Genomic DNA, 12,159 nt, shown 5'->3' with positions numbered 1-12,159 from the left:
CCAAAAAAATCAGAAAAGGTCTAAAAATAGTGTTTGGTTAGTTTTGTTGGAGAAATCTTCTTGAAGTGTTTTGAAGTTGACAAAACGTTTCTATCGCCTAGTCTCGAAGGCTTGCGGACTCTACTATTTAAAGTCCGAAGACCTCCGGACAGCCGGACTCAAGACTCAAAGTCTATCCTCATTGACAGTCTCTAATCCGTTGAAGAAAGGTTATCCAACTGGATGTTTCGTTAAGGATTTAACCTTATCAACTGGAGAAGATCTCGTGGCTGGAGAAGACATAAACGGAGTCCTTTGATTGATTTAAGATTGATTCGATAATTGAAGATCCGATGATTGCCTAAATATTATTGGAAGGTTCTGCTTATGGAAACCGAGATCCTGATTGTATGGGTGAACAGGATTGATGGGCTATCAACACGTTCCTTTAATAGCTTGAACAATTTTCCTAATTGATTCCGTCCAACGGGTAGATTGGAGGAATTCCTTTGGTAAGTGCCAACGGGTATGATGGCATAAAGGAGTATATAAGGAAGACTGTCTTAGTTGTTCAAGGTGTGCACGATAGAAGAATTCCAAAGTCTGAAGCTCATTTTTGTTTAGACAAATCCTTTGAGCGAATACTTATATACAAAAGAGAGTCTATATTTGTGAGAAATCTTGAGGAGGTGTGGTAGAACATCTACACTGTGGAATCAAGGCAAAGCTGTGCTGTAACTTCTCTTTTGTTCATAGTGGAATCCAGCCAATAGGCTGTCAGTGAAGAAGAGTGGACGTAGGCTTGATATAAGCCGAACCACTATAAACCGCATGTTCAATTTTCTCTTCTCTCAGTCTTACTTTGATTAACGTTTCCTTCTACTGTCTAGTATTGTGCAATTGTTGAAGAAAAATCTTTTATATACCTATTCACCCCCTCTAGGTACTCATACTAGCAATATCATTTGGTATCGAGCCTCTGTACTTACTTTATTTGAAGTGTTTTACTTCATAGTAAAAGATCCATGGTTAGTATGCTAGCACCAGGGCTGATGGAATGGCAAAGCAATACCAGACCACCCTACTTTGATGGAAAGGATTACAACATCTAGAAGAACAATATGAAAGCTTTCCTTCGATCAAAGGATCCTCTGGAATGGGACGTTGTAGAAAAAGGAATTACTCCTACCACTGCATCAGTCTCTGAAAGAGGAAAAGAAACTGATGAGACCAGTGGAATGTCTCAAGAAGAAATAATCAAGAGACAAGCACTCGATGCAAAAGCAATTTACTCCTTATATTGTGCTTTATCACCAATTGAATATAATAGAATATCTTCTTGTGGTACAGCAAAAGAAGTTTGGGACAGATTGCATATCGCCTATGAAGGAACAGATCGAGTGAAGGAAACAAGAATCAACATTCTTCTCGGTCAATACGAAGCCTTCAGAATGAAACCAGGAGAATCTATATCTAACATGTTTAGTCGTTTTACAGATATTGTGAATGGTCTTGAAAATCAAGGTCAACCAACTTCCGATCCCATGAAGGTAAACAAGCTGCTGCGTGGACTCTCCAGGGATTGGAATCACATAAAGACTTCGATAAGAGAGACGCAAAGAATTATGCCACTATCTGTCGACGAGCTAATTGGAACTCTTCGCCTTATGAAATGGAACGGATCAATGAAGATGAAGATCCAAAAGGTAAGAAATCCATTGCATTAAAATCAAATGATGATTCTAATGATACAGATTCTCAAAGAAGATATGGACGATGAGGAGCTTGCTCTCATGATAAGAAGATTCAGAAAACTGAATAGAAAAGGAAGAAGGTTCAACTCAAAGAAACAAAGCTTTCAAAGACAGCGGACCAAGTCTGATTGATGATGAGGAACCAAACAAAGACATAGTCTCGCTTTGAATGTAAGAAAAAGGGACACATCGTACCCAACTGTCCTCTTCAAGAAGAAGAAAGGAAAAGCTGAAAAATTTCGAAAAGCTCTCAAAGCCGAAACACGGAGTGACACGAGTGTGAAGAAAGTGATAATGAATATGCCAATCTATGTCGATGGCACAATCCAGACTCGAGACTGGATGAGACTCAAACAGTGAATTTGAGGCAAGTAATTTTAAAATTCCTGTCAAAGTTTCTAAATACATTGATGAATTGTGTTTTAGTCTTAAGACTTCTCTCAAAAGAATTTCCGAACTGAAAAAGGAAAACTCAGCTCTAAAGCAAAAGGAAAATGTTTTAGTAGAAAGAGTTAAAAGTCTAGACTTGACTGTTTCCACTCTTAAAGAAAATGAAGATAATCTTTTAAAAGAAAATGCTCTTTTAAAAACAGACTTATCAAATATCTCAAAGAAATTTTCAATAGGGTCTGAAAAACTTGAGAAAATTCTTTCAGCCCAAAGACCTTACTTCAATAAGTCCGGTCTAGGTATGACAGCAAAACAATTCCCTTGATTGATTTTCCTAAAGTAAAAGAAAGAATTAAGAAAAGACTCTCGAGAGAGGTTTACAAAAATCACTTCAAGAAAGTTTTTGTAAAATCTGTAGGTAGAAATGCTCTCGATGTTCAAAATGCAACAGTCCGGATCACTTTGAAAAAGAGTGTCCTATGGTTTGGAAACCCGTTAAGAAATTATGGGCTAATACCGCTTTATGTTACTAACACCAAAGGACCCAAGAAAGTTTGGGTACCAAAGAAAGCTTGAGACTCTTTTTAAATGCAGGTCACCGTCAAGAAAAAGGTAAAGTGGTATCTTGACAGTGGATGCTCAAGACACATGACATGAGACTCAAATTGTTTTATAAAGCTTGCTCAAGTAAATGGTGGAAAAGTTTCATTTGGAGGAAACAGCAAAGGAAGTATTGTGGGATTTGGAACTCAGAAAATTGGAAATCTCACAATAAGTAATGTTTCCTTAGTGGAAGGACTCAATTACAATCTTCTCAGCATTAGTCAACGTGTGATACTGGTTTCAAGATCTTCTTTCAAGAAGGAATATGTTCGAATCGGTAAAGACTCTACTCGTCTTTCATGGGTTGAAGACATGGAAACATCTATCTTCCGGATGTGAAACCAAATGAATCGCAATGTTTTATCTCAATTCAAGACGAAGCAAGCTTATGGCATAGAAAGCTTGGTCATGTCAACATGAAGTAATTAGCCAAAATCTCATCAAAACAGCTTGTTCGAGGACTACCCAAATTACCTTATCAAAAGACTGATCCATGCACTCCATGTATTCCTGGGAAAACAGGTAAGAAATTCATTTAAGCCAATAAATCATGTCTCTACTAATCATGTACTACGCTTGTTGCATATGGATATCTTCGGACCAACCGAACACGAGTATTGGAGGTAAGAAATATTGCCTAGTAATTGTGGACGATTACTCCCTTTTACTTGGGTATATTTCCTTGCAAGTAAGTCCGAAACCTTCTCGTATTTTGAAAAGTTTGCTAAAAAGGTTCAAAATGAAAAAGATGTGTTATCTCAAGTATAAGAACAGATCATGGAGGTAAATTTGAAAATCAAGATTTTACAAAATTTTGTGATGAATCTGGCTTTAATCATGTGTTCTCCTCTCCATATACTCCTCAGCAAAATGGAGTTGTGGAAAGAAAGAACAAATCTCTTCAGGAAATGGCTAGAACTCTTTTAATTGAAAGCAAGATTTCTTCACGATTTTGGGCTGAAGCTATTTCAACAGCATGTTATATCATCAATAGAGTCTTCTTAAGACCTATTCTAGAGAAAACCCCTTACGAATTGTTCAAAGACAAGAAGCCTATTGTTTCATACTTTCATGTATTCGGTTGCAAATGTTTTATATTGAAAAATGCAAAAGATCGAGTTGGTAAGTTTGAAGAAAGATCAGATGAAGGTATCTTCCTTGGATATTCTACATCAAGCAAAGCCTTCAGAGTCTATAACAAGAAGAGCCGATCGTGGAGGAGTCAATGAATGTCAAATTTCAAGACTCAACGCAAGATGAATCAAGTCGACTCATCAAGAAGAGTCTCGAACTGCTCCGCATCTTCCAAAGCTTACAACTCAAGAAGCATCTCGGACTGAAAACCAGCATGAGGATGTTCGTGAAGATCCAAACAAAGAAAGAGATCATCATCCAGACAAATCAACAAGTAACTAGAAGCATAAGTCCAGTCATCCCAAAGATCTTATAATCGGCGAAATTGATGAAGGAGTTCGCACCAGATCCAAAAGGCGAGAAGAGTCTAGTGTTGTGGCTCTTGTTTCTGAAATTGAACCAAAAAGCATAGAAGAAGCTTTATCTGATGAAAGCTGGATTGAAGCTATGCAAGAAGAGCTCAGACAGTTCATCATTAATGATGTCTGGGAATTGACATCCAAACCAAAAGGTAAAACTATTATTAGAGCTAAATGGGTGTTCAGAAACAAGATGAATGAGAAAGGAAAAGTCGTACGAAACAAAGCAAGACTCGTGGCCAAGGGATATATGCAAGAAGAAGGAATAGACTATGATGAGACTTACGCTCCAAAGAGCAAGGTTAGAAGCTATTCGACTATTACTTGCGTTTGTTTGTTATAAGAATTTCAGGTTATTCCAAATGGACGTCAAAAGCGCCTTCCTAAATGGAGTCATCCAAGAGGAAGTTTATGTGGAACAACCACCAGGGTTTGAAGATCCAAAGAAGCCAGACTTAGTCTTCAGATTGAAGAAGGCTTTGTATGGTTTAAAGCAAGCACCTCGAGCTTGGTACGACAGATTAAGTAAGTTTTTAATACAAAATGGTTTTGTCAAAGGTAAAGTAGATACGACTTTATTTATCAAAAGGAGAACAAAAGTTTCTTACTTGTTCAAATATATGTGGATGACATTATTTTCTGATCTTCTAATGAAAATATGTGCAAGAAATTTTCTAAGTCTATGCAGGATGAATTTGAAATGAGTATGATGGGAGAGTTAACATTCTTTCTTGGTCTTCAAGTAAAACAATTGAAGGAATGAACTTTTATTTATCAAGAAAAATATGTTAATGATCTTGTCAAAAGATTTGGACTGGAAAAGTGCAAAAAGACCGACATACCGATGTCAAGTTCTTTGAAGATAGACAAAGATGAAGAAGGGAAGAAAGTTGATCAAAAGCTGTACAGAGCATCATTGGTTCACTCATTTATCTTATCGCTTCTAGACTCGACATCTTGTTGAGTGTTTGCATCTCGTGCTAGGTTTCAATCAGATCCTAGAGAATCCCATCTTAGTGCTGCGAAACGCATCATTAAATACGTTGCTTCATTATCAAGCATCGGTCTTTGGTATTCTAAGAAGGGAGACTTTAATCTTCCGGGATATTCGACGCGATCTGGCCGGTTGCGAGTTGATAGAAAAAGCACTTCGGGAACTTGCCGCTGCTTGGAAGCGGGACGTGTCTTGGTTTTCAAGGAAACAAAGCACCGTGTCCCTTTCAACAACGAAGCGAGTATGTAGCCCTCGGGAAGCTGCTGTTCGCAAATTCTATGGATAAAACAACAGCTAAGAGACTTTGAAATTGAAGACTCATGCACGGAGATTAATTGCGACAATACCAGCGCTATCAACCTCACCAAAAATCCAATTCTCCACTCAAGAGCAAAGCATATAGAGATTCGACATCACTTTATTAAAAACCATGTTCAAAATGGAGATGTTTCAATTCAATTTGTTGACTCAAAGAATCAACTGGCGGATATATTCACAAAGCATTTGGAGAAAAATCAATTTGAGTCTATACGTTCCCAGACTCAACATTTTGAGGTATGAGGATATCAAAGTCTAAATACTTTCGGACTCGGACTTACAAGACTTTATCCGAAAGACAGTCTTGGTACGTCCGTCGACTAAAGTCTTTCTCCCTTGAATCTCATCTTGAAAAGGTACGATCGTCGACCGTGTTTAAACTATTGCTATATTTAATTGACGTAAATATTGCATCGTTTCATTTTCAAAAAGGAAGTTATTTTTGAAATGGCTATTTTTGCGGAAAAAGACAATTATTTTGAAAAGGCATATTTTTATTTCCTTTGTGACGGTTTGGTTATCCCTCTTTTTAACCGATCGTGCACTGTCGATTCCTCTTCACTTTTCTCTCAAAAACCCTAGAAAGCATCGATCCTCCATTCCCGTTTGTCTTCTTCGTTTAATCCTCAAAAAGTTGTCATCTTTCCTGGGAAAGTCAAGCAAGGAATCTTCCAAAAACTGAGAAAGATGTCATCTTCAAGAAAGTCCTCAAGAATCGCAAATGGGGACCATGGCGGATGAGTGAGGGGCCTACGCACTTCGATCTTATCAAGATGAAGTGACTCCCGCAATGTGCAAGCGAGCCCACAACATTCTCAACAGCGTCATTCTCCTCCATCTAGTCCTCAAGGCGTTGATCATCAACAACGGAAGAAATCATCGAGGATGCACCGTAAGAGTTCAAAAGCCCGCTTATATTTACCAGCTTATATCGTGCCCTAAAAGGAATTCGTACTCCTTTGAACTACATTGATGATTTTCTTAAAGACAAAGGACATAGGAACGAATATATCTTTCTGCGAAAAATGGAAAGTTTGGGAATTGCTCGAAAAGGGGTGGCTGAGGAAACCCTTGCAAATATCCCAAGTGATCCTCGTGATCAAAATAACTCGTAGATGGGAATGATGATGATAAATTATACAGTCAATTTCAACCGAAAATGGGTGTTGCGCTTGAAAATCAAGGAAAATGGGAGATTTGTTCGATCAAAGGAGCAAAAGGATCTGTACTGAAATTGCTTAAGCGTGGGGTAATAAACCCTAGGAGTGTGGATTTTGATTTTCTGGATGCTGTGAATGTGAACTTGAGGGAAAAGTTCAGCTTATCTTCAACTTGAAAAGTTCCCCGTTCGACTCTGCTAGAGGCATATGCTGAATTAACTGCATATTTTTATTCAAATCTAAGCTTTTTAGATGCGAATGATTCTCTTTCAACGTTAAAGACCAAGACTATGTTGTGGATATGAATATGATGGCAAATGTGTTAGAAGTCGAAAGAGGAAGATATCAGCCAATCAAAGTTTCCATTGCTCGGGCCACACTTGAACTGGTGAAGGACAGGAGAACAGATGAAAAGATCACCTACTTAAGGATGGGTGCATTCAACATCTTGCTTCACAAGATTGTGATTAATTGCCTCCGACCGAAATCAACTTCCAAGACTCGATGTTTCAAGTTCGGAGGCCAAACCGATGTATGCCATTCTCTTTGGAAAAAGGTTTTCTCTCCTCACACCGTGATGTTTCACATGTATAGAGCAATGATGAAGGACAGAGGTCAACTCCCTTACCCAAGCCTTGTTACGAAGTTATTCGACATCTGAATATTCAGCCTCCACAAATCTTTTGTGTTCGACCATGCGATCATATGGTGGTAGGTCTGAAAATGGTGACCAAAATGCATCGAAGGAACCGAGCAAGGAGTTGGAGAAATTCAAAAGAAGACTCCCGCAAAATCTCATCAAATATCTTCGGCTAAAAAGAAAAGGGAAGGAGCCCATGGTTGCTCCATCCAAGAGAAGAAGAGCTCTCCTCGTTGAGGATGAAGATGATGAGGAAGACATCACCATCTCTCGCATTGGCTTTGAAGAATTTAAGTCGTCTGTTCCACGTAAAGAATCGGAGCAAATGACGAAAGAAGCATAGGAGAAGGAAGAAGAAGAAATAGAAGCTGAAAAAGAAACAGAGGAGGAAAGACCTGAAGAAGTAAGAAGAGAAGAAGGAGAACCTGAAGAACACTCTTCTCCACCTGTAGGCATGGAAACAGGGGGAGATCAGGAGAAAGGTGTGAAGTCTTCATGTCCTGATGCAAGTGAAGGAGTCAGTCGCTCACCAGCAGACCCAGAGGATGTTTATGCATCTCAATTTCCAGAAGAAGGTCATGAAGTTTCATCGCCAAACCTGCAAGATTATGCTGATCTACCATCGTCTGCATTTACTCCATCAGATCAAGCAGAAGCAAGTGCTCAAACTGATAATGGAGCAGATTTTCGCAGAATCATGGATATTCTTTTGGAGATGCGAGGTCAGATTTATGCCTTGGGATGCGAAGTTCAAAGCTTGAAGAATGAAGGTCAAGCTTCTTCCTGTTCATTGAATGATAAAATGCAAGCCCTCTCTGTTCAAACTCAGGCCAATGCCAAGAGCGAGGAGATTGCACATCTAAAGGAAGACTTTAAAAGGCTGGAAGGCATCGTTCGCCTATGGAAGATTTTCAGCTTGTCCGCGTTCCCAAGCAATCTTGACTACATCTCATCCTTTTTAATGATGACAAAAAGGGGGAGAGATGCAAGATTTGATCAAAAAACTTTTCATTCATTAAACTTTTAATTGTTTGTTGGATTGTTTTGTGGTTTGAATCTGTTTGACTTTGGTTTGTGTCTGGATGAGAACTGAACTAGACTTGGACTTGACTGCTTCTATTAACCAATATTGATATCTTATGAATGGCTTCATCATATATTGACTAACCTATTTTCTGTGGTTACAGATTCTAGTGTTATTCTGTTAGCCATTTATCTCTATAAGATATGCATATGTGTTTGAGAAATGTTTTGCGGTCAAAGATATCCAAATCTGCAGGAAAGTTTTGTCACCATCAAAAGGGGGAGATTGTTGGAGAAATCTTCTTGAAGTGTTTTGAAGTTGACAAAACGTTTCTATCGATCTAGTCTCGAAGGCTTGCAGACTCTACTATTTAAAGTCCGAAGACCTCCGGACAGCCGGACTCAAGACTCAAAGTCTATCCTCATTGACAGCCTCTAATCCGTTGAAGAAAGGTTATCCGAATCGGATGTTTCGTTAAGGATTTAACCTTATCAACTGGAGAAGATCTCGTGGCTGGAGAAGACATAAACGGAGTCCTTTGATTGATCTAAGATTGATTCAATAATTGAAGATCCGGTGATTGCCTAAATATTATTGGAAGGTTCTGCTTATGGAAACCGAGATCCTGATTGTATGGGCGAACAGATTGATGGGCTATCAACACGTTCCTTTAATAGCTTGAACAATCTTCCTAATTGATTCCGTCCAACGGGTAGATTGGAGGAATTCCTTTGGTAAGTGCCAACGGGTATGATGGCATAAAGGAGTATATAAGGAAGACTGTCTTAGTTGTTCAAGGTGTGCGCGATAGAAGAATTCCAAAGTCTGAAGCTCATTTTTGTTTAGACAAATCCTTTGAGCGAATACTTGTATACAAAAGAGAGTCTATATTTGTGAGAAATCTTGAGGAGGTGTGGTAGAACATCTACACTGTGGAATCAAGGCAAAGCTGTGCTGTAACTTCTCTTTTGTTCATAGTGGAATCCAGCCAATAGGCTGTTAGTGAAGAAGAGTGGACGTAGGCTTGATATAAGCCGAACCACTATAAACCGCGTGTTCAATTTTCTCTTCTCTCGCTCTTACTTTGATTAACGTTTCCTTCTACTGTCTAGTATTGTGCAATTGTTGAAGAAAAATCTTTTATATACCTATTCACGCCCCTCTAGGTACTCATACTAGCAATATCAAGTTTCCTTCATAAATGCATCGAAAAACCAAAAAAAGAAAAGAAAATCATGTTTAAGTTCTTGGAAGTAAATATTGGCTTATTCCAATTACGCTCTTATGATGCATGGATTTCTATTTCCTCACTTTGGTGAAGAATTGAATTCTAGAATTTATGATTGGTATAAAAATGCTACATAAATGCTTTACTTGATATTTAAACAAGATTAGGTATCGAAAAAGTATTAGTGATTAACTAGTGCAACCAAGTCATTGATCCTAATTTATCTAATTGCAAAGGAGTGAAGTATTTCTTCCAATCTTTCACTTGGGTCTCTAATCGGCCTACCCCAAATTGATTTGTGGCGACTCATATTTGAAATTGACTTGCAAGTTAAACACTCGAATTATAAGTCGCGAATTGATGCGCTTGGAAGAGCCCGTACTAAGCCTAATACTTAACAAGCCATTAGCCTATGCCACGCTCGCACGTAAGGGAGCTCGAAAGGGAGGTCGTGACACATATTCAGAATCTTTGTTTCACAAAAGTAAGGCATACTCTCTAATCAACCCATAAGTAGTGACAGCTCTAAAAAGTAAGATATATTACGTGTTTAAATTAAAATTCAAGTTGTCATTGGCATGGGTTTGGGGAAGTTTGCACTAGGCAATTGCACCGTCTTTTTAATGAGCAGCCGTTCATGCATACTTAGTAATTCATTAACTTTCCCTTGATGGTTCATCTCGAGAAAAATTGCAACAACCTAGATTTCCACAATTTAAAACTAAGACTTACACATAATCGGTGTTATTGTTCTTATGTTACGAGCAAAAATCACTTGACATAGAAAGAGTAAATTACTCTATTTAATCATCCTACAGATTGCACCTCCTAAGACTATAATAAACAATATTAGCTTGTGTACTGAAGTCAGCAAGGTGTCATTTTCTTCATCCTCTGTTAACGGCGGTGAAATAGGTAGGTTTAACTTACGCTCACATGGGCGAGAAACAAAAGGAGTGTATTGGTTATCACACTTTCTAGGGCTTCAGTTTGGGGATTGTGTCTGGACTATAAAGCACGTTCAAATATTAAATTACTTTAATATGACGTCGCTGCGTATGTCACTTGGGACTGTGATCTTAAATTAGGAAAGGCACCCGACAAAGGTGGCACAAAAAGATAAACTACAAGATTTTGTTATAAGCGGGCGATTTATATTTGGGCTGGTTATTCTAATTATATTATAGACTTCTTTTGACTTCACAGAACCTTTCCACGTGGAAATGGACCCACATCAAGTATCGACCAAAACTGAACGTATGTGCTAGATGTACTATGATTGTTACATTATAAGGATTTCTCAGATGAACCACTACATCCGTTAAATCACATGTGGTGCTTATATGGTCCCCCGCGAATCAACATTGTGATTAATTGGGTTCAAAGAATCACTCAAGAAAATACAAAGTATATAACTCGACAAGGAAATACATGCAACTTCATTGCTACCGTTACTAATCCATGGACGTGCGGCAGTTGGGAGCATAACGAGCTATTGGTAGTACCAACCACCTTCGTGAGGCACATAGACAACCATACCACATACAAATATATGGACAATATTATTCTATGTGGTCAACCTAATAATATCATGGAAATAGGTGGAATTTGTCTACTTTTTATGAGACGACGTGATTATTGGCTTGATTTTCAAATTAAAATTAAATTAAGAAGTTTTTATACTAATTTGTTATCTATTATGCTTCTTGATTTAAAACTGAATCTTAATATTAGCTTAAAATAGGGTTCTCTTATTATATATGTGCTAAATTATATGTTTTTTTTTATCAGGAAGAGATGTCAAAATATACTAGAAAACAATTCTTCTTCTCCAAGTCTTTCCTTTTCTTCATGGTATCATAGCCACCAAGAGAGAAGGAATTAAATCAAACCTTAGCTTTTCTTTCTTTATGCTATCTTTAGTTGTCTCATCTTCAATAACTTCCTCATATTGTCAACACTCAACAAGGCTACTATGGACAATATTTGTTGGGGTACTCTCTTCTAATTGTGAGTAACATCAACAGGTGAAGTCACTGTCAAATATCTAGATAGCTGTGAGCACCGGAGTCAAGCATACCTTCATTGGGTAGCCAAGGATGAGCGCCATGGAGTGATGTCACCAAGTATCCAAGTAGCTATGAGAGTTGCAGTTGAACAAACTTCATCAAGTAGCCGAAGATGAGCATTGTAAGGTGATGCAGTTTAGTTTGCTGCGATTCAAGCTGGGTTCCACATGATTCTATCAAGTTTGTATGAGAAAAATATATCAACTTTCTAAGCATGTGTTGCTTTAGCGCTTATCAAATCCGGTTTGTTTAGTATAAGGTCTGGGTTATAAGGCACTTGCTCACAAAATTTCAAAGAAATTTGCACCAATCATATGCAAGTTGGATGCTCTAGCTTGAGGGTAGTGATGAAGTATATATATGGAGATCAGAGGTTTCCTTGTTAGAGAATATCATTAGTATATATATAGGTTATTTCCTTTTTTGCCATTTGCCTCACCTTTAACCTATTTTCGTGCCTTGAGTTCTTTACACCAATCTAGATAACCATATAACTTAAAGCATGTC

The sequence above is a fragment of the Eucalyptus grandis genome, chromosome 8, assembly GCF_016545825.1.
Source record: "Eucalyptus grandis isolate ANBG69807.140 chromosome 8, ASM1654582v1, whole genome shotgun sequence".
NCBI lineage: Eukaryota > Viridiplantae > Streptophyta > Magnoliopsida > Myrtales > Myrtaceae > Eucalyptus > Eucalyptus grandis.
This window is presented reverse-complemented; position numbering follows the sequence as displayed.